This window comes from Triturus cristatus, chromosome 4_2 (assembly GCF_964204655.1).
Source record: "Triturus cristatus chromosome 4_2, aTriCri1.1, whole genome shotgun sequence".
In the NCBI taxonomy this organism is placed as follows: Eukaryota; Metazoa; Chordata; class Amphibia; order Caudata; family Salamandridae; genus Triturus; species Triturus cristatus.
The window spans coordinates 299,520,244-299,542,424 of record NC_140586.1 but is presented as its reverse complement, the minus strand read 5'-3'; the positions used below and the strand labels follow the sequence as shown (position 1 = coordinate 299,542,424).

At 51.2% G+C, this 22,181-nt stretch overlaps 1 protein-coding gene and 1 non-coding gene across 3 annotated transcripts in view; both read left to right on the top strand.

The window, feature by feature from the left end:
• The window catches only part of COP1 (COP1 E3 ubiquitin ligase), a 689,508-nt gene that overhangs the window by 35,474 nt on the left and 631,853 nt on the right, over positions 1-22,181 (top strand). The window lies entirely within an intron of this gene.
• LOC146833745 (U5 spliceosomal RNA) lies at positions 17,316-17,430 on the top strand. The gene has a single exon (XR_014960938.1). It is a non-coding gene; the product is annotated as a U5 spliceosomal RNA (small nuclear RNA).

Here is a 22,181-nt window from a genome sequence, read left to right as displayed (position 1 = left end):
GAAGTCATCTATATGACTTCACCTTCTCCCATCACCACCATCCCGAGAAACCTTGCCGTTCACTTATTATAGTTTCACTCTTCACTCGTTTGTCTGGTCTGTCACTCAATTTCGTTATAAAATTAATATCCATGTGATGTCTATTTGTCTTATATCAAGTCACTCTGCACATCGCCCATTCATTCACCTTGTTCACTGAACCTTAGGAACAACGCTTTATCACAACACTACTGTAGGTTCGACCATGGAACGGTTTTTTGTGTTGTATAGAGTTTCCACAGTTAATGGGTGTGTTTCACCTATGTCACCTTGTGGGGGAGTTTACTCTCTATGATCAATCACCACACCATGCTGTTGTTTATACCATTACTTGTATCATTCCCATCCCTTAAGAAGTTGTGGGAGTATTCTCCTAGAAGAAACACGTGTTGGCAGGTTGCTTTTTTTGGTTGCTTTTCAACGTGATAAGAATAAAAGAAACAAGAAACAACTCTTCTGTGAACTTTAATGTGCTAAATTCTCTAATGGACTTACGCTTATGAAACCATATATATATATATACACTCATGTACATGTGCCCAGGATTTAGGTGTACTATTTTGCTGTAGGAGTTCTCCTACACACATATAGGGATTATAGGGGTCCCGCCTACCTGGTTAGCACCTCATTGACTTTAGTTTTTTTCCTATTACTTACCAAATTCAGCTGAGCGCTGCTATTTCCTTCTTACTAAAACCCTCCCATTAGATTGCACTAACTGTTCTAGGAAGGGCAGCCGCAGCGTAATCACACATTTAAGCAATTGTCACCATTACCATGGACAGAGATAAAGCGGCAGAAGAGCTCTTTGAAAATCTTGCAAAGGGCAGTAACATCGTCACTGCCTCTGTTAGTGGAAATCCCTAACGTAATGAAGGTCTCAGAGAGAAATTCGTTAAGTTAGAGAGGCTCAAAAAATTGGAAAACTCCAGATGGTGGGATGGAGCCACCTAAAGCAATATTTGAGACTTAACCGGGTTCCCAGGGGACTTCCGTCCCAAATCTTCTCAACATACGACGATCTTGACGAGGATCTTCTGAGAAAGTGGGAAGAAGCACTAACGGCTAATTCAAACACACTCATGCACATATTGATTGAAAGCGCAGAACGAAAGTAGGCAAACTTCAAGCAGAAATTGACACCTAAGAGAAAGAAATTAGAGACCTCAACATCAAGGAGGCCACTGAGAAAAACTACACCATTCTCAAAGACATTTTACTCAGTCACCAAAATGAGATCAAAGACAGAAAGGCCAGACAACTCAAGAGGGATGAAATAAACTACAAGGTAGGCAGAGTTTTCACCTATGCCAGAAAATATGACCAACTCGGTCCAAGTTGGACCACATCATGACAGATCCACCAGACTTGAGACAATATCCATCTCCTCCAGCTCAACTTCTTTGAGCACCCACATGTCCAGTGACAGCGAGGCTGAGAACCAGACAGGGACTAGACAAATTGAATCCTCTTTTTTACGCGAGGTCAGGACCATACGGAGAGGCAATAGAACACGGGGCACACGGGGAGGCCTAGACACAAAACCCGGAGAGGTAAAAGAGGGAGACAAAGAGGAATACAAGAAGAAACTGAGGTCAGGCAATGGGAGGAACAAATAAATACTAAGGAACTGAAAGTGCAGGTAGTTAATCTCTCATCCAAGACCCTCTCACAGGATTTGGTTTCGCTTTTAAGCAAAGGATTGAGTTTCAACCCACGCGAACCAGGGGACATCTGTAAATTGAAAATAGATCTTTTCAAATTCATTAGAGGTCTCAAGTTAAAGAAGTATTTTTCTTGTAACCCATCAGTCAATAAAAATGTTAAAAACATTCTGTGTGATAATATGTCAAATATACCTAGCATACAGGATGTGCAAGCGAAAAAACTACTACTATCACTCACTTATCTAGAAGAATTACCCTACACCATGGAGAGACTGCTGGAAGAGCTAAATATCGACACTGACTACGGTATAGCAAGTGGTTTGAAATCTAGATCAAAATGGACGCCCACCCTCCCTGGTGGGAATTCTATTGATGTATTTTACAAACGAGTACTTGATGATATTGATAAAAACGACTTCAAGATAACAAGGACAAGACATAAGTTTCACAACCACGTACGACAAGGCAAACGTTCAGCCTTGAAAGAATTAAGTAATGACAATGACATCCTGATCAGGGAAGCAGACAAGGGAGACAATGTTGTTGTCATGAATCGAGATGATTGCAATCACGAGATCATGACACAACTGAATGACAACACATTCTATGAACCATTCACGCACAACCCAATAGCACCTCTCACTAATAACATCAACAAACATCTAGCTGAGTGGCACAAAGTTGGTCTTCTTGATGAAGATGAGGTCAAAATTCTCTCCTTCTTTCGCAAATCTCTTCATGGGATGTCTTCAATCAGATTGGATTTGGGGCACAAGAGGTGCACCATGGATAGACTTTATCGTCTTCTGGGGTCGCTACATAGACAACTGCCTTTTATTATGGTCAGGCACCCAAGCAGAATTAGAGCAATTCCATGCCTACCTGGACTCTAACGATTATGACATGAAATTCACGATGGAGTACAGCAGTAACAACATTACTTTTCTAGACACTGAACTGTATGTCAGGAATGAGGGACTTCACTGTCGGTTGTTTCGCAAAGAAACGTCTTGCAATGCAGTTTTACATGCGAACAGTTTTCACCCATCCCATCACATCAGATCAGAGCCATACACTATGGGGAATTTGTAAGAGTCAGAAGAAACTGCAGTGAGGAGTCAGAATTTCAGGACTGCATCATTGACATGAGAAACAGATTCATGAAAAGAGGTTATACCATACAGAACATCAAATGAGCAGAGAACAGAATTACTCACATGAAAAGGGAAGACACGTTAAAAACCAAACTACAAACGAACTGACAATCAGAGAGTACTCTTGATTACAGATTTCAATGGCCTCAGTCACACTCTTAGGAGGAGCCTTACCAAACACTGGGGTATCTTACAGTCAGACGAGTCACTGAACAATCATATCACAGCCCGTCCACAAATCACATTTAGACGGGGCAAAACTCTATGCACCAGACTCAGTTCAACAGTCCCACGTCAGGACAACATTTCCTCATGGCTAACTCCACGCACTATGGGTTTCTACAAATGTGGCAGCTGTGGAGTCTGCAGATGGGCCAAACATGGGACAAAAACATTTACCTGTCACGACAAAAGAACCTATGACATTAGATCGAATATCAATTGCACTACCAGATTTGTAGTCTATGTAATTGAATGCGCCTGTATGAAACAATACATAGGAAGCACTATCAGACCCCTTAACCTCTTCAGTGCCCATGACGAGATAGTCTCGTCATGGAGCACGGTCGCGCTGTGCCCATGACGAGACTATCTCGTCATGAACCCCACCCACTAATAAAACGCCCGGCACAGGAGGGGGAAAGGGCGTGGCACAGAAGGGGTTAAGGACAGGATTGGGGAACACATTAGGGCCTTACACCAACAAGATGCCAGATACCCTATAGCACTACATGCAGCAGTGTGCCTCTCCCAAGGTTTACACAAAGGCTTCTCTTTTTATAGCATAGAAGTAATTGAACCAAGCTTATGTGGAGGTAATAGAGAGTTGAAATTAAGACGGACAGAGGCAACTTGGATCATGCGCATGCATACTGTGGGGCATGATTTAAATAGCGACCATGAGATGCAGTACTTCTTGGGAGATTGACACCGAGAATGTGAGATCTGATGATTGATTGCAGTTTTCCACCCTACTGTTTTGTTCAACATACCAACTGTAACCATATCATCATCGTTTTGGAAGGCGGCCAAGTTACCTAATGTAGTGACACAATTTGAGTTACACCGTCTCGTAATAACTGACTTGTGTTGTTAATTACAAATGTCACCGTCACCATTACTTCTGTCAGTAACACAATGGATTGCTGATGTTAAAATCAACCACTATTAAGTTTGGCCACCAAAATTGGTGTTGTGTAAACGATATATGTTCACAGACACCTAGATACTAATCACTTTTACCGGACAAGTCTCTGGCACTGTGGCTGTTATTACAGCCCCATTCCTGACTAGGTCCAATAGTCTCTTCACCTAGTTTAAGGCTGACTATGCCCCAATCACACCTCTGTGTGACTTAAGATCACACCATTTCCTTGAACTCTAATTTAATTCCTGGCAATCTTTCCCATTCTCCTCGCTCTCTATCCACTATCATCACTTAAATTGCGGTTCTTCTTCCTCACTCTTCTCTCCTACTTATATACAGACTACAACACACGTGACTTTTTTCTAAGGTGGCTTAGATCTACACAGATGCCACTGTTTTGCCTTTAGACTTTAAATTCTTGCACTTACTTCAATGAATGCTGATTCTTGTTAAGAGACATCTAGCAAGCCGTAATCTTTTCCTTGCTTACTCTTTTACTCTTACTTCGATTTACGCAATACCGAGATTTGCGGAGTATCCGGAAATAGCCCTTATCTCTTTAGGAGTATAATTTTCTCCATTACAATTTATTTTCTGGCTAAATGCCATCACTTGGCAACCACTGTTTCCAACCACTGTTAAAGTTAAGTATTATAAACCCACTCACAAATATTCCGATAACTTCAAGATTCGTACTCGTTTTACACTAACTGTTAAAACATGGTCGCGAATATGGGAACAATAAAGTTCCTCCCTTCTCGTTTTTCAACCCGACGCACGCTCTAGTGTTTTCTGGTGAGCGCTACTATAAATTCACTTCCGGGTGAGTGTCCCACCTCACATCAGAATGGAATAGATGCGAGCCACGGAAAAACCTTTTCGCTGCAGTCCAACAAGTAAGTACCTTAGAGGCACCCTCGCTACACTGCGACTCACTTCCATTAGGTACGGGCTCACACAGCTCGATCTTCTCGATATTACCTTTTTTAGACTTGGACTATATTTCCCCTTTTTTTTGCAGATTGAAAACTGCTTGACACACACCTGTGTCCCTACCCATGGCAATCCATTGATCTAATTATCATACACCGGAATTGAATAGCGTGAGCTAGGAGAATACGTTGAGCTGCACTCGAACAAGAGAGAACCTGAGAAGCGCCCTCGCCATATTATGCATATTCTCCATTGATACGGGCAGACACAATTTGATCACTCAACATGACGTTTACGTACACTTAGACTTTACTCTCCGTCTTTTGCAGATTGCAAACTGCAGGACACATACCAGTATCCCTACCAGTGGCAATCATTGAACTTAATATCATATGACAAGGTAAGATGTGTGCTTTACAGCACTAGTGTTATTATCTCACTTTCTCCTCTTGGAGAGCAGACCGACCAACACCACCTTCTTGTATCCCGGTTACAGATTTTAATACACTCGATTGTGAACTCACTCATCTTGCGGTTCAGACCTGCCGGGTTGGAATAATAACCGGCATCTCGGTGAGTCTTGCTCCAAAGAATTAATTTCTTTTAGTTTTTTACTTGCCATTTGAGATTGAATTCACAATTTAGCTTTCGTCTGACGTCCCCTTTATTCATATCCTTTTGCAGAATAATTTGCTCCATTTACCATGAATACAGGTAGAGATGGCTTGCTTCTTTCTCACCTATTTCACTCTTCTTAATTTTTAACATGCGCCCTCATTTCTGGTTATCTCTTTTACTTTACTTATTCAGATTCCATTTACTGGCAATACGCTTAATTGTGTAACCATACTCTACTTTCCAGCCGGGTTGCAATTATCACCGGCTTTGGGGTAAGAGAACACTCAGTTTAGATTCATAAACTGAACTTATTGTTATAAGGATTTTTATCCCTTTTGTTTACCGGCTTCCAAATACCTTCCTTTTGGATCATATAGGTCCCTCATGGTGTTCTCTCTTGATTCACGGGTCCTCGTACCATTCCGCAGAGGTAACTTTGCGTTCTTTTGTTATTCTGTTAAGTTGACTTTCACCATGAAACCTCTTAGATTTTTTTCCACCATACCTTTTGGACTATGGACTCCTATTCGGGTCACATGAAGTCATCTATTTGACTTAACCTTCTCCCATAACCACCATGCCGAGAAACCTTGCCGTTCGCTTATTATAGTTTCACTCTTCACTCGTTTGTCTAGTCTAACTGTCACTCAATTTTGTTATAAATGTATAAAATCCATGTGATGTCTATTTGTCTTATATCAAGTCACTCTGCACATCGCCCATTCATTCACCTTGTTCACTGAACCTTAGGAATAATGCTTTATCACAATACTACTGTAGGTTCGACCATGAAACGTTTTTTTGTGTTGTATAGGGTTTCCACAGTTAATGGGTGTGTTTCACCTATGTCACCTTGTAGGAGAGTTTACTCTCCCTGATCAATCACCACACCATGCTATTGTTTATACCATTACTTGTATCATTCCCAGCCCTGAAGAAGTCTTGGGAGTATTCTCCTAGACGAAACACGTGTTGGCTGGTTGCTTTTGCTGGTTGCTTTTTCAATGTGATAAGAATAAAAGAAACAAGAAACAACTCTCTTGTGAACTTTAATGTGATAAATTCTCTAATGGAATTGCGCTTATGCAACCTTATATATATATATATATGTGTGTATATATATATATATGTGTGTGTATATATATATATATATATATATATATATGTACACATGTACGTGTGCCCAGGATTTAGGTGTACTATTTTGCTGTAGGAGTTCTCCTACACACATATAGGGGTCCCCCTTACCTGGTTAGCACCGTATTGACTTTCGTTTTTTTCCAACTACTTCCTTCTTACTAAAACCCTTCCGTTAGATTGCACTGGTTGTGCGTGGTGTGTTTCGTAAAAGAGAAGTGGATGCAGCGGTGGTCGGTCCAGTGGAGTTCGGTGGTGCGGCTGAAGGTGAGGTGGTTGCTGGCGGAAAAGATGGGGGTCGAGCGTGTGTCCGGCGGAGTGGGTGGGTGTTGTGACGAGCTGTTTGAGTCAGAGGTTGGCGAGGTGGTCAAGCAGGGTGGTGGAGTTGCTGTTGTTGGCGTTCTCCAGCTGGAAGTTCAGGTCCCCGAGGAGGATGTAGTCTGTGGAAGCAAGGGCAAGTGTGCTGACGACATCTGCGATGGAGTCGCTGAACTGTGGTCGGGTCCGGGCGGGTCTGTAGATGAGGGTTCCTCTGAGGGTGGTGTTGGGATCGATGTGGATCTGTAAGTGCAGGTGTTCGGCAGTGCTGAGGGTGTCTTTGGTGCTGGTCGAAATTCTGAGGGTATTCCTGTGGACGATGGTGATTGCTCCTCCTGGATTGTTGGGGCGGTCCCTGCGGGTGATCTTGTAGCCGTCTGGTATGGCTATGGCAATGTCCGCCGCCGAGGAGGGGTTCATCCAGGTCTCCGTCAGGAAGGCGAAGTCCGGGGAGGATGAGTCGAGTAGGTCCCAGAGTTCGATGGCGTGCTTGTGGACAGAGCGGGTGTTGAGTAGTATGCATCTGAGATGGTTACAACCTGCCCTGGTGGGAGGGGCAGGACGTGCAGGTGTTCGGTGGCTGGTGAAGTTGCAGCTCGGGCAGGAGAAGGGTCTGTGGGTGAGCTTCGGGGTGGCCTGGAAGCAGGTGGATGATCGGCCGGTGTAGAGTTCGTGGAGGAAGTTGGCGTTGTAGCGGCGTCGGGTGTCGTGGCACTCGCGGGGGCCAGGGGGGTCTGGCACTGGGCGCTGTCCAGTTGTGTACGGGTGCAGACGGTCTTGCCTTAGGCGTGCCCTTGGCACGCCAGCGGTGTGCCCGCTGCGCGTGGCCGCCATTAAGAAGGGGAGGTGGGAGGGAGGAGCAGCTGGGAGGCGGGTGGGGGACGAATGGGCGAGTGAGTGGACGAATGGGCGAGTGAGGGGGGCAGGGCCGCAGGGGATGCATCGGCGGGAAGAGGAAAAGAAAGCCAAAAAAAGGGCAACCAGGGAGCTACAGGAAGAAGGAGGGCGGAGAAGGCAGACAAGTAGTACGGGCAAATTAGGAAAAGTAGGAGAAAAAAACAAGCGAGCAGGCACAGGAGGCATGAACTCGCAGCGGGTATGGGACACGGGCACAGTCAGGTGGAGCTGTGCGGTGTGGGGAGCGACCTGCCTGATAACAGGGTCAAGGGTCGCTCTCTCCACCGCGCAGAGGCCGTCATTAAGAAGGGGAGGTGGGAGGGAGGAGCAGCTAGGAGGCGGGTGGGGGGAACGAATAGGCAAGCGAGGGGGGCGGGGCCGCAGGGGACACAGCGTCGGGAATGGGAAGAGGAAAAGAAAGCCAAAATTATTATTATTATTATGTCCTGCTTCTAATATAATAGTAGGAGCTTAAGAATTCTTGAATTGACACACACAACAATATGTTGCTGTATTGTAGACAGCAGCCTGCATGCAATGGCCAAAGCTTTATTTTTCAAGTCAGAAATGGAAGAATTTCTTATTCAAATCAAGAATGTAAATCACTTTTTTCACACTTGATCTGGAAGATAGAAAGGACAGAGCTCTCATGGCCTGAAATTCAAGGTCTAATTTACTAATGTTTACAGGGGATGCTGCTAGTTTCCCAGCCGAGCTGGTCAGCTGAAAAGTTAAGGTGTGGTTGGAACAGACTGATTACTGGTTTGGAACCAGTTCTATAGTTGGCAGTTGGTTTGCATCTCGCGTGTTATCCTTTTTAGATCCTTCAATCAGAATCCTTGTTATGGTTCGCAGATCCGTACCCATGATCATGGGCGTCCGCAGAAATGTTTCCAGGGGGGGCCAAAATGTTAACGTCATCACCATCCTCCGACATGATGTGTGCCAGGTGGGGCACAAGAAACACTGGGGCGCAGGAGGAGCCATGGGGGGCAGGAAGCAGGCCGCATATGTTCTCATACGCAACAGCCATCTTTCTTTTGGGGCACCCCAAAATCCATACCCGCCCTGGTCCCTCAAATTACCCCCAAGTACCCTAAGACCCATACCCACCCTGAACCCTAAAATTACCCCTGCCCCCCCAAAACTCATACCCGTCCTGAACCCTAAAATTATGCCCCTGGCACCCCAAAACCCATACACACCCTGAACCCTAAAATGACCCCCTAGCACCCCAAAACCCATTCCCACCCTGAACCCTAAAATCACCCCTGCCCCCCAAAACTCATACCCGCCCTGACCCCTAAAATTGCCCTCCTGGCAACCCAAAACCCATATCCACCATGAACCCTAAAATTACCCCCCCTGGCACCCCAAAACCCATACCCACCCTAAACCCTAAAATTATCCCCCTGGCACCCCAATCCCTAACCCACCCTGAACCTTAAAATTACTCCCTGGCACCCTAAAACCCACACCCACCCTGAACCCTAAAGTTACCCCCTGGCACCCCAAAAGCTTTACACTACATTCTGATAGTGTATCACGCCGTCTCCCTGCTCAGGAGGATCTGCTGTTCCGTATCTGCTCGCCCTGGTCCGGTTCTGCTCGCCCTTCTCTGGAGCTGTTCTGCCTGCCATGTCCCTCTTCCGGACCCACCGAGCCTGCCTCCGTGCACACTGCCTGAACCTACTCCGTCTGGCCTGGTTCTTTCTCCTTTGGACCCGCTGTCTTCACTGGCGGAGTAAGGATACAGGTCTAACTTCTCTGAAGCTGCTCTCCCTCACCCAGGTCCCCCCCACCCCCCTCCACTTGCTCTCTCATCTTCCTTCCTTCCTACTTCTCGGTCTCTCTTTCCCCATTGCTTCTCTCTCTCTTTCTCTCCCCCTCTTCCTTCACTCTCACCCCTCACCGTATCCGTCTCCCCGACCCCACCAAGTACCAAGTCTTCCTCTGTACCCCCCTCTCTCTTTCTCCTCCTCATGTCGGTGATGGGGAGACCGGGCCCTCTCGGAAAATGCGAGCTGGAGGTGACGTTAAGTGTGAAAGCACCAAGGTGTGAACCGGGAGAAGAGGTGGGGGAGGGGGTGGGCGGCAGGTAGAGGGTCCAAGGGGGCACTGGCTCTCAGAGAGGTGAGAAGGGGCGGGGAGCAGCCTGAGGACAAAAACAACACCAGAGCAAGAGGCAGACTCTCCGTGGGGAGCCTGGTGTTGTAAAATAAACGCACACTTCTTAGCACAACAAAGCAGCCGAAGGGCGCTTTTCACTAGAGCCAAGAACCAGACCCATCGCGAACAAACAGCAGCCACCTGAGAAACCAGTGGTGTCATGAAAACAACAAAGGACAGAGACAGACGACTGCCGCTGAAACCTGGAAGTACAACTTACACCTTTAACAAAAGGCAATTCATGATGCAAGCTCCACACGCCAGAACACTATAAATCTCCCATCAATGCACACCTGAGAGTGAATAAAAATATGAGCAGCAAAATAAGGCAATGACTGACACACTAAGCATGGGCGTCTGCAGGGGGGGCAAGGAGGGGTGCTCCAGGGGAGGGCAAGCGCTCCTCCTTGCCCTCCCCTGCTGACGCCCATGCCGGAACTGCGTTAGAGCATCGCTACTTAAAATGTAGCGCATCATTCAGAATTCCGTGACGATATCAACCAGAGTGCGAAGGAACACATTAAACAGTTTGGGTGATATGCAGGGTCGCTTTACATTATCAGCAGCTCCCTAGGCTAGTGTAGCTCCTACTTAATGCCTTGTTATTTTTTCTGAGAAAAGTTGCTGCCTTCGGCTGATGTGTGTGTTGGAATGTCCTTTTGTGTGCCATATCGTTTCGATTCATAGAAAGCAGTGGGTACAAGGCATCAAAGTTTTCAGTGTCGCCCTCCTCTATTAATGTGCAAATCACTTAAAGACCCTTTCTTAATGGGAAAATACCTCATCTAGCGAACTCTTTACAATCATCTCGTAGACTTGCCTCTTGTACCTTATAACTACCTGCTCTAATTGTTTTTTATCCCAAATGTAGCGTCGACCTCAGCTATGTTGCACCTCGTGGATTGGAAACCTTTCTATTTTTAATCTGCATGCTTCAATTTTTCTCCCTCATGTAGCTTGGACTTTAAACTGCGTGCTCCACCTGTATCCCTTTCTCTCCCAATGTGATCCCTCCCATCCTTATGTTTTATTCCCCACCCCCCCTTCAATCCTGTAAAGTGCTCTGATACCCTCACTGGTCTGGTTCGCACTCTATAAAACTGTAAAATAAATAATAATACCCTCGACTTATTAGCAGGTTTTTGTCATATGAATAAAGCGTTAGAAACCCCAATCTAGTGTTTGGAGATGAGACAGTATGCAATACATGGAAGCCTGCTAACCCTGTATAATACTTTGCCTTTAATTTGCATATTACAGTCGAGTTGTGACGTCTCCAGTCACCTGTAATAAGGAAATGACATAGCTGCTTAGCTGTAGTAAGTGACCACGGTTGCTTTGTGATGTCACAATGCCTCTGCTAAAGCCAGCAGCACTGTGCCCTCGGCCTGGTCGCTCACACACCTCCCGCCTGCTCCTTACCTGCTGGACCTCCTGCTGCCGCCTGCCGCCTGAGCCAACACAGGGCCGCCGAGCGCCGCCCCAGCCGCCACAGGGCCGCCAAGCGCCGCCACCGAGCCCCCTGGTTTCCCGCCGCTGCCCACGAGACCCCGCCCCCCCGCCCGCCGATTGGTTCCCGCGCTCCCCGCCTCCCCGCAGACCCTCCCTCCCGGCTCCCCTCTTAAGGGGACCCTCTCCCCCGTCCCAGGTGTGACCACTGTGCCCTCGGCCTGGTCGCTCACACACCTCCCGCCTGCTCCTTACCTGCTGGACCTCCTGCTGCCGCCTGCCGCCTGAGCCACCACAGGGCCGCCGAGCGCCGCCCCAGCCGCCACAGGGCCGCCAAGCGCCGCCACCGAGCCCCCTGGTTTCCCGCCGCTGCCCACGAGACCCCGCCCCCCCGCCCGCCGATTGGTTCCCGCGCTCCCCGCCGACCCTCCCTCCCGGCTCCCCTCTTAAGGGGACCCTCTCCCCCGTCCCAGGTGTGACCACTGTGCCCTCGGCCTGGTCGCTCACACACCTCCCGCCTGCTCCTTACCTGCTGGACCTCCTGCTGCCGCCTGCCGCCTGAGCCACCACAGGGCCGCCGAGCGCCGCCCCAGCTGCCACAGGGCCGCCAAGCGCCGCCACCGAGCCCCCTGGTTTCCCGCCGCTGCCCACGAGACCCCGCCCCCCCGCCCGCCGATTGGTTCCCGCGCTCCCCGCCTCCCCGCAGACCCTCCCTCCCGGCTCCCCTCTTAAGGGGACCCTCTCCCCCGTCCCAGGTGTGACCACTGTGCCCTCGGCCTGGTCGCTCACACACCTCCCGCCTGCTCCTTACCTGCTGGACCTCCTGCTGCCGCCTGAGCCACCACAGGGCCGCCGAGCGCCGCCCCAGCTGCCACAGGGCCGCCAAGCGCCGCCACCGAGCCCCCTGGTTTCCCGCCGCTGCCCACGAGACCCCGCCCCCCCGCCCGCCGATTGGTTCCCGCGCTCCCCGCCTCCCCGCAGACCCTCCCTCCCGGCTCCCCTCTTAAGGGGACCCTCTCCCCCGTCCCAGGTGTGACCACTGTGCCCTCGGCCTGGTCGCTCACACACCTCCCGCCTGCTCCTTACCTGCTGGACCTCCTGCTGCCGCCTGCCGCCTGAGCCACCACAGGGCCGCCGAGCGCCGCCCCAGCTGCCACAGGGCCGCCAAGCGCCGCCACCGAGCCCCCTGGTTTCCCGCCGCTGCCCACGAGACCCCGCCCCCCCGCCCGCCGATTGGTTCCCGCGCTCCCCGCCTCCCCGCAGACCCTCCCTCCCGGCTCCCCTCTTATGACGCCCCCAGAGCGACCGCGCAGCGGACGCGCGCAGCGGGAGCACCGAATGAGCGCCGAAGGTGCGCCAAAGGTAAGCCCGTCTGCGCCCGTCCGCGCCTGGACCGCGCCCAGCGCCAGACCCCCTGGCCCCCGCGCCTGCCAGCCCCCCCGCAGGACCTACGATGCCGCCACCCTCAACGCACTCAACACCGGCCGAACCCCCGGGTGCTACCGAGCCACTCCGAGACGCACCCACGGACCCTTCAGCTGCCTCACCTGCAAGTTCACCTGCATCCGGACCTGCCCCGCACCAGCACCCGCCAAGCCGAACACCAGCAGCAACCACCTCAAGTGCATCCTGCTCAACACCCGCTCCGTCCACAGACACGCCGTTCAACTCTGGAACCTCCTCGACACCACAGCTCCTGACGTTGCCTTCCTCACGGAAACCTGGATGAACGACTCCTCAGCGCCCGACATCGCCATCGCCGTCCCAGAGGGCTACAAGATCATCCGGAGAGACCGCGACAACCAGACTGGAGGAGGCATCGCCATCATCCACAGAGACACCATCCGTATCTCGACCAACGCCGACAACACCCTGACATCCGCCGAACACCTGCACTTCCAGATCCACACCGACCCCAAGACCACCCTCAGAGGCACCCTGATCTACCGACCCCCGGGACCACGCACTCAATTCAGCGAAGACATCGCCGACTTCATCAGCCCGCACGCCCTCCCCTCGGCCGACTACATCCTCCTCGGGGACATCAACTTCCACCTGGAGAACAACAACGACCGCAACACCACCACCCTGCTTGACAACCTCGCCACCCTCGGACTCAAGCAGCTGGTGACCACCCCCACCCACCTCGCCGGACACACACTCGACGCCATCTTCTCGTCCAGCAAAGACATCTCCTTCAGCCACGCCACTGGACTCCACTGGACGGACCACAGCTGCATCCACTTCACCTTCAAAAGAACCACGGTCCACCACCACCAGCAACAGGCCGCACGAAGAAGCTGGAACAAGATCACAGCCGAACAACTCACCACATCCCTGAGCCAGCACCCTCCCGCCAGCTCACCGAACCCCAGCCAAGCCGCCGACAACCTCACGAAATGGATCTCCACCTGCGCGGACGAGCTCGCCCCTCTGAGGACCCCACCCAGCAGACCCGGAAGCAAGAAGGCCCCTTGGTTCACCGACGAACTCAAGAGCTCCAAGAAGAACTGCCGAGCCCTCGAGAAAGCATGGAGAAGAGACCCAACGCCGGACAACATGACTACCCTCAAGCTCGCCACCCGAAGGCACCATCAACTGATCCACGCCACCAAGAAAACAGCATTCAAGGACCGGTTGGACAACAACGCACACAACAGCAAGGAACTCTTCAACATCGTCAGAGAGCTCTCCAACCCCAACGCCGGAACCAACGACATCACCCCATCGCAAGACCTCTGCAACTCCCTCGCCTCCTACTTCCACAACAAGATCGCTGACATACACAACAGCTTCAGAACACAACCAACGCTCCCCACGACCAAACCAACGCCCCCCACCACCACCCTCAACGCCTGGACACCGATCAACCTCGAAGACACCATCAGCACGATGAACTCCATCCACTCCGGTTCCCCAACCGACCCCTGCCCTCACCACATCTTCAACAAGGCCGACGCTGTCATCGCACCCCACCTGCGGGACATCATCAACACCTCCCTCAACACCGCCACCTTCCCTGAGAGCTGGAAGCACGCCGAACTCAGCGCTCTACTAAAGAAACCAACGGCGGACCCCACCGAACTCAAGAACTACCGCCCCATCTCGCTCCTCCCGTTTCCAGCCAAAGTCGTCGAGAAGACCATCAACAAGCAACTGGCAGCCTTCCTCGAGACGACTGGTTCCCTCGACCCTTCCCAGTCAGGCTTCCGGGCCAACCACAGCACCGAGACCGCCCTCATCGCTGCCACAGACGACATCCGAACCCTGTTGGACAACGGAGAAACAGCGGCCCTCATCCTCCTGGACCTCTCCGCGGCATTCGACACTGTCTGCCACCGCACCCTAGTGCAGCGCCTCAGCAACGTCGGGATCAAGGAGAAGGCACTGGAATGGATCATCTCCTTCCTCACCGGAAGGACACAGAGAGTCCGCCTGCCCCCGTTCAGATCAGAAGCCACGGAAGTCACCTGCGGCGTCCCTCAGGGCTCCTCGCTCAGCCCCACCCTCTTCAATGTCTACATGAGCCCCCTTGCGGCCATCGCACGCCAACACAACCTGAACATCATCTCCTACGCCGATGACACCCAGCTGATCCTCTCCCTGACCAACGACCCCGCCACCGCCAGAGCCAACCTACACGAAGGGATGAAAAACGTGGCCGAGTGGATGACGACCAGCCGCCTGAAACTGAACACAGACAAGACGGAAGTCCTCATCCTGGGCTCCTCACCCTCCGCCTGGGACGACTCCTGGTGGCCCCCTGCCCTGGGCAACGCACCCAAACCGACAGACCACGCACGCAACCTGGGCTTCATCCTGGACTCCTCCCTCTCCATGACCAGACAAGTCAACGCCGTCTCCTCGTCCTGTTTCAACATCCTGCGCATGCTACGTAAGATCTTCCGGTGGATCCCCACCGAGACCAGGAAAACAGTCACCCAGGCCCTCGTCACCAGTCGACTGGACTACGGCAACGCCCTCTACGCCGGTACCACCGCCAAGCTCCAGAAGAGACTCCAGCGGATCCAGAACGCCTCGGCGAGACTCATCCTCGACGTCCCCAGACGAACTCACATCTCCAGACACCTGAGAGACCTGCACTGGCTCCCGATCAACAAAAGAATCACCTTCCGGCTCCTCACCCACGCACACAAAGCCCTACACAACCAAGGCCCGACCTACCTCAACAGCCGCCTCAACTTCTACGCTCCCAAACGCCACCTCCGCTCGACCAGTCTCGCCCTCGCAGCCGTCCCCCGCATCCACAGAGCGACTACAGGAGGTAGATCCTTCTCCCACCTGGCCGCCAAGACTTGGAACGCCCTCCCCACCGAACTACGCCTGACCCAAGACCACCTCTCCTTCAGGAAGAAGCTCAAGACCTGGCTGTTCGAGCAGTAGCGGACCCCCCCCCCCCCCAGCGCCTTGAGACCCTCCGGGTGAGTAGTGCGCTTTATAAATGCCTTTGATTGATTGATTGATTGAGCAGCAGCCAAGGTGAGGGGCTGATCACAGAGCTGCGGTTTAAACAAAACCAGAATTAGATTTCCCTCCTTGTGACCTTGTTTTTCTAAGACAAACAGTAACCAGCAGAAAGGAGATATTTGTGGCAACATGGCCACTCTTTGCTTGCTGTTGATAATTATAGGAAAGATGCAATACCTCTGCATGTCCCTACACATGTTGAGGAAAAGCATTTTCTAAAAATCGAACTTAAACGTATTCAAATATGTTTTGCAACCACTAACTAACTGCCTTTTTTGTGTTTCATTTCACACTTCACAATTCACTTTTATTTGTGTCACCAGCCATGCTGTCCCTTTCATATGAAAGAGCAAGGACGACTAAAAGGAATTAGACAGTTTATGGGAAGGGTAATGGTGTGAGTATCTATTGTAAGAAGCAAAATGCCCTCTGCCATAGGGTAAAAGGATACCGCGGGTCACTTTTGAGTTCCATGACTTTATAAAAGAACTGTCTCTGCCTTTGTTTGGCCGCTTCTGTTTAAATGCAGCTACACGGTGACTTTCAGAGTCCCTATACCGCACAGCGCAGCAGAGGTTGCTGTATGTTTTTTGTTCATATCTTCAGCTCTCTTTCTGCCTGCTATGTGGCAGATGTTAGTTGGCACTTCGCATCAGAGCAAGAACGATATTTGTTTAGATGTAAAGGTCACAACACGGAAACACCAAAGAAGGATAGCTAGTGTTATTAGACAGCCTTCAGTGAGCATTTGAGTGCGGTTGGTATGTAGTGACATAGATGATTTTCTCTCTACTGTTGGCCCCTACCACTTACCATGTGTAACGTAACTAGTGCTTGTGAAGCGTTCCAATGCCTTCGGGTCGAGTTCGCGCTATATAAATCTGCACAAAAAAAACAACGAGCCAGCCTGCATGCCTCGATGGTGGCATGTAAAAGTCGTCCTCTTGGGAGCCACCGAGCCTCAAAAGCCTGCGCGAGGCTCCGAACGCTGCACCATTCAGAATGTGTAGAGTAAAAGGAGCCGACGTTAGGACTTGAGCTGGGAGACTCGAGTGTTACAGCCTTTCCTGTCACGTGACCTACGACGAAATTTGCATACCCATAAGTCCGTGTCACTAGTGCGTCCCGCTTTTGTTTCGATTGTCTCAACAAGTCTTTTGTCAATGTACCGGTTTACAAGGTTTATCACGAGTTGGTTATATTTTAAAAGGTTATCAAAGATGAACATAGTTTAGTAAATTACCCTAACATTCTGTGGAAATTATTTTTCTGCGGCCACAGTCAGCGGTTGTATTGCTCATACTCTGGTTTCTCTTCAAACCGAATAAATCGTTCGCCTTTTACTAAAGATTTCCGTGGAGAGGAACATTAAAGAGTTTCACTCAATTTTTGAAAGCCCTGCTGCTGCAGGGTTACCCTTCTTTGGTTAATAAAAGATCCAATTTCTTATTGATTAATTCTAAATTGTGTGTTAATGTCTAAGCCTATTTTATTAGTTCTCATCACAGTTCATCCAAAACGAATATTATTGCGATGGGATCAGCTTCTAATTTGTCACACGACATTTAATAAGGACTCATGGGACACAAACATGGAAGTATCACCTGAAAGGCTTCACTGCTATATGGCGAGCAGCGCTAATCCACATCAGATGAGGAAGGATTAATTTGTAACTAAAACACTTCTCCAGTCCCATTTGATTTTGAGATTTTATTAAAATCCACTCTGTGACTCAAACTGTATAGGTGCATTAAAATATATATGTATTCACTGAAAAAACTATAGGTTTCATGCACGTTATAGTTGGGAATTGGCATTTAAAAAAACCTTAGAAATTCACTGAAAAAACCATAGGTTTCAGGGGTGTTATAGTTAGCTGGACATTTCCCTCGTACAAAACCCTAGAAATTCCCCTGTTATAGTTAGTTTAGCTAACTATAACTCGCGCCCCCGCAATTCACTGCTGATGACATCACATATTACATCACTCATGACATGGTCAGTGACATCACTGATGACATCTCAAATGACATCACTGATGACATCATCCATGTGATAAATTACTGCATCTTCTCATACCCTAATTTAACCTTTGATACACAAACTCAAAATTTCAGACGTCCATTCTCCAAACCATAGATACTCCAATACCAATAACTACATACCCACTCATTAACTCTTAGGTCTACATACACCTCCACTCACTCACCTGTACAGTCACTCATACTTACAGTCACTCCGTGGGTGTGCTGCTACTGCTCTAACGACTCGGTCTTGAGAAGTCTTCTGAAGGTCAGTAGGTCCTGGGTCTGTCGCAAGTGAATGGGGAGGGTGTTCCATGTCTTGGCAGCGAGGTGGGAGAAAGATCTTCCGCCGGTGGTCGTTCAGTGGATGCGTGGAACGGTGGCGAGGGTGAGGTCAGCGGAGCGAAGCTGGCGGTTCGGGGTGTAAAAGGTGAGTCGTTTGTTGAGGTATGTTGGTCTGGTGTTGTGGAGTGCTTTGTGAGCGTGGGTGAGGAGCTTGAGGGTGATCCTCTTGTTGACCGGGAGCCAGTGCAGGTCTCTCAGGTGGGCAGTGATGTGGCTGTGGCAGGGGATGTCGAGGATGAGGCGAGCAGAGGCGTTCTGTATGCGTTGAAGCCTACTCTGGAGTTTGGCTGTGGTTCCCACGTAGAGGGCGTTGACGTAGTCCAGCCTGCTGTCTGACGAGGGCTTGGGTGACCGTCCTTCTGGTTCCGGTGGGGATCCATCTGTAGATCTTGCGAAGCATGCAGAGGGTGTTGAAACAGGAGGAGGAGACGGCGTTGACTTGCTGATTCATTGATAGTGTTGAGTCCATGATGAACCCCAGGTTGCATGCGTGGTTAGGGGGTGTCTGAGCAGCTCCCAGCGTGGCCGGCCACCAGGAGTCGTCCCAGGTGGAGGGGGTGGAGCCGAGGATGAGGACCCCCTTCTTGTCAGAGTTCAGTTTCAGGCGACTATTCTTCATCCATTCTGCGACGGCCTTCATTCCTTCGTGGAGGTTGGTTTTGGCGGTGGCGGGGTTCTTGGTGAGGGAAAGGATCAGCTGGGTGTCGTCGGCATATGAGATGATGTTGGGGCCGTGCGATCGGACGGTGTTGGCGAGCGGTGCCATGTAGATGTTTAAAAGGGTCGGGCTGAGGGATTATCCTTGGGGTACGTCGCAGGTGATCTTGGTGGCTTCAGATCGGAAAGGGGGGAGGCGGACTCTCTGGGTTCTGCCGGTGAGAAAGGAGGTGATCAGTCCAGGGTTTTGTCGCGGATCCCTGCGTCGTGGAGGCATGTGCGTAGGGTGTGGTGGCAGACTGTGTGGAAAGCGGGCAAAAGGTCCTGGAGGATGAGGGCCGCGGTTTCGCCATTGTCCAGCAGGGTCCTGATGTCGTCGGTGGCGGCGATAAGGGCGGTTTCGGTGCTGTGGTTGCTGCGGAATCCAGATTGGGACGAGTCCAGGATGTTGTTCTCCTCGAGGAAGCGTGTCAGTTGCCTGTTGACTGTCTTCCCAATGACCTTCGCCGGGAACGAGAGAAGGGAGATGGGCCGGATGTTCTTGAGGTCCTTTGGGTCTGTCTTGGGTTTCTTGAGTCGGGCGTTGATATCTGCGTGTTTCCAGCTCTCCGGGAAGGTGGCGGTCTCAAAGGAGCTGTTGATGATCTTCCGGAGTTGGGGTGCGATGATGGAGCTTGCTTTGTTGAAGATGTTGTGAGGGCAGGGGTCGGATGGTGATCCGGAGTGGATGGTGTTCATGATTTTGATGGTGTCGTCTTCGTTGATGTGGTGCCAGGAGAGCAGGAGGCCGGTGTGGTTGGGGGGGCGGTGGATTTGAGGTGTCGGCGGCTGTCAGGGGGGGTCTGGGTGTTGAAGCTGTCGTGGACTTATGCGATCTTGCGGTGGAAGAAGGTGGCTAGGGAGTTGCAGACGTCTTGCGACGGCACAATGTCGTTGCAGCTGGGGTGGGCGAGTTCTTTCACGATGTTGAAGAGCTCTTTGCTTTTGTGCGCGTTGTTGTTGATGCGTTCCTTGAAGGAGGTCCTTTTGGCGGTTCGTATGAGTTGGTGGTGCTTGCGGCTGGCATTCTTGAGGGCTGCGTGGTTGTCCGGTGTCTGTTCGTGGCGCCATTTCTTCTTGAGTCTTCGGCAAGTCTGCTTGGATGTCTGGAGGTCGGTGGTGAACCAGATGGCCTTCCTGTCGGTGCGTCTGTTTGAGGGTTTCCTGATCGGGGCGAGAGTGTTGGAGCAGTCGTCAATCCAATGCCTGAAGTTGCGGGCGACTGTGTTGGTGTCGGTGGGGTTGGTTGTTGGGCCTCGGGCGAGGGTGGTGATTAGCTGGTCTTTGGTGACCTTGTTCCAGCTGTGGTGGGGGATTCGTTGTTTGTGATTGTGCGTGGTGTTTCGTAAAAGAGAAGTAGATGCAGCAGTGGTCGGTCCAGTGGAGTACGCTGGTGCGGCTGAAGGTGAGATGGTTGCTGGTGGAACAGATTGGGTCGAGCGTGTGTCCGGCAGAGTGGGTGGGTGTCGTGACGAGCTGTTTGAGTCCGAGGTTGGTGAGGTTGTCGAGCAGGGTGGTGGAGTTGCTGTCGTTGGCGTTCTCGAGGTGGAAGTTCAGGTCCCCCAGGAAGATGTAGTCTGTGGAAGCAAGGGCTTGCGTGCTGACGACATCTGCGATGGAGTCGCTGAACTGTGGTCGGGGTCCGGGGTTCTGTAGACGAGGGTTCCTCTGAGGGTGTTGTTGGGATCGATGTGGATCTGGAAGTGCAGGTGTTCGGCAGTGCTGAGGGTGTCTTCGGTGCTGGTCGAAATTCTGAGGGTATTCCTGTGGACGATGGCGATTCCTCCTCCTGGATTGTTGGTGCGGTCCCTGCGGGTGATCTTGTAGCCGTCTAGGATGGCTATGGCAATGTCCGGCGCCGAGGAGGGGTCTCCGTCAGGAAGGCGACGTCTGGGGAGGATGAGTCGAGTAGGTCCCAGAGTTTGATGGCGTGCTTGTGGACGGAGCGGGTGTTGAGTAGTATGCATCTGAGATGGTTGCGACCTGCCCTGGTGGGAGGGGCAGGACGTGCAGGTGTTCGGTGGCTGGTGAAGTTGCAGATCCGGCAGGAGAAGGGTCCGTGGCTGAGCTTCGGGGTGGCCTGGCAGCAGGTGGATGATCTGCCGGCGTGGATTTCGTAGAGGAAGTTGGCGTTGTACCGGCGTCGGTAGTCAGGCGCTCGCGGGGGCCAGGGGGTTTGGCTCTGGGCACGGTCCAGGCATGGACGGGTGCAGACGGGCTTGCCTTAGGCACGCCCTTGGCGCGCCAGCAGTGCGCCCGCTACATGCGGCCGCCATTAAGAAAGGAAGGTGGGAGGGAGGAGCAGCTGGGAGGCGGGTGGGAGGACTTATGGGCGAGCGAGGGGGGTTGGGGCCATAGGGGACGCAGCGGTGGGAAGACGAAAAGAAAGCCAAAAAAAGGGCAACCAGGGAGCTACAGGAAGAAGGAGGGCGGAGAAGGCAGACAAGGATAACGGGCAAATTAAGAAAATTAGGAGGAAAAAAACAAGCGAGCAGACACAGGAGGCGTGAACTCGCGGCAGCAGCGGGAGTGGGACATGGGCACAGTCAGGTGGAGCTGTGCAGTGTGGGGAGCGACCTGCCTGAGAACAGGGTCAAGGGTTGCTCTCTTCACCGCGCAGCGGCCGCCATTAAGAAGGGGAGGTGGGAGGGAGGAGCAGCTGGGAGGCGGGTGGGGGGTCAAATCGACGAGCGAGGGGGTGGGGCCGCAGGGGACGCAGCGGCGGGAAGGGGAAGAAGAAAAGAAAGCCAAAATTATTATTATTACGTCCTGCTTCTAATATAGTAGTAGTAGCTTAAGAATTCTTGAATTGACGCACACAACAATATGTTGCTGTATTGTAGACAGCAGCCTGCATGCACTGGCCAAAGCTTTATTTTTCAAGTCAGAAATGGAAGAATTTCTTATTCAAATCAAGAATATAAATCACTTTTTTCACACTTGATCTGGAAGATAGAAAGGACGGAGCGCTCATGGCCTGAAATTTACTGATGTTTATAGGGGATGCTGCTAGTTTCCCAGCCAAGCTGGGCTGCTGAAAAGTTAAGATTTAGTTGGAACAGACTGATTACTGGTTTGGAACCAGTTGTACAGTTGGCAG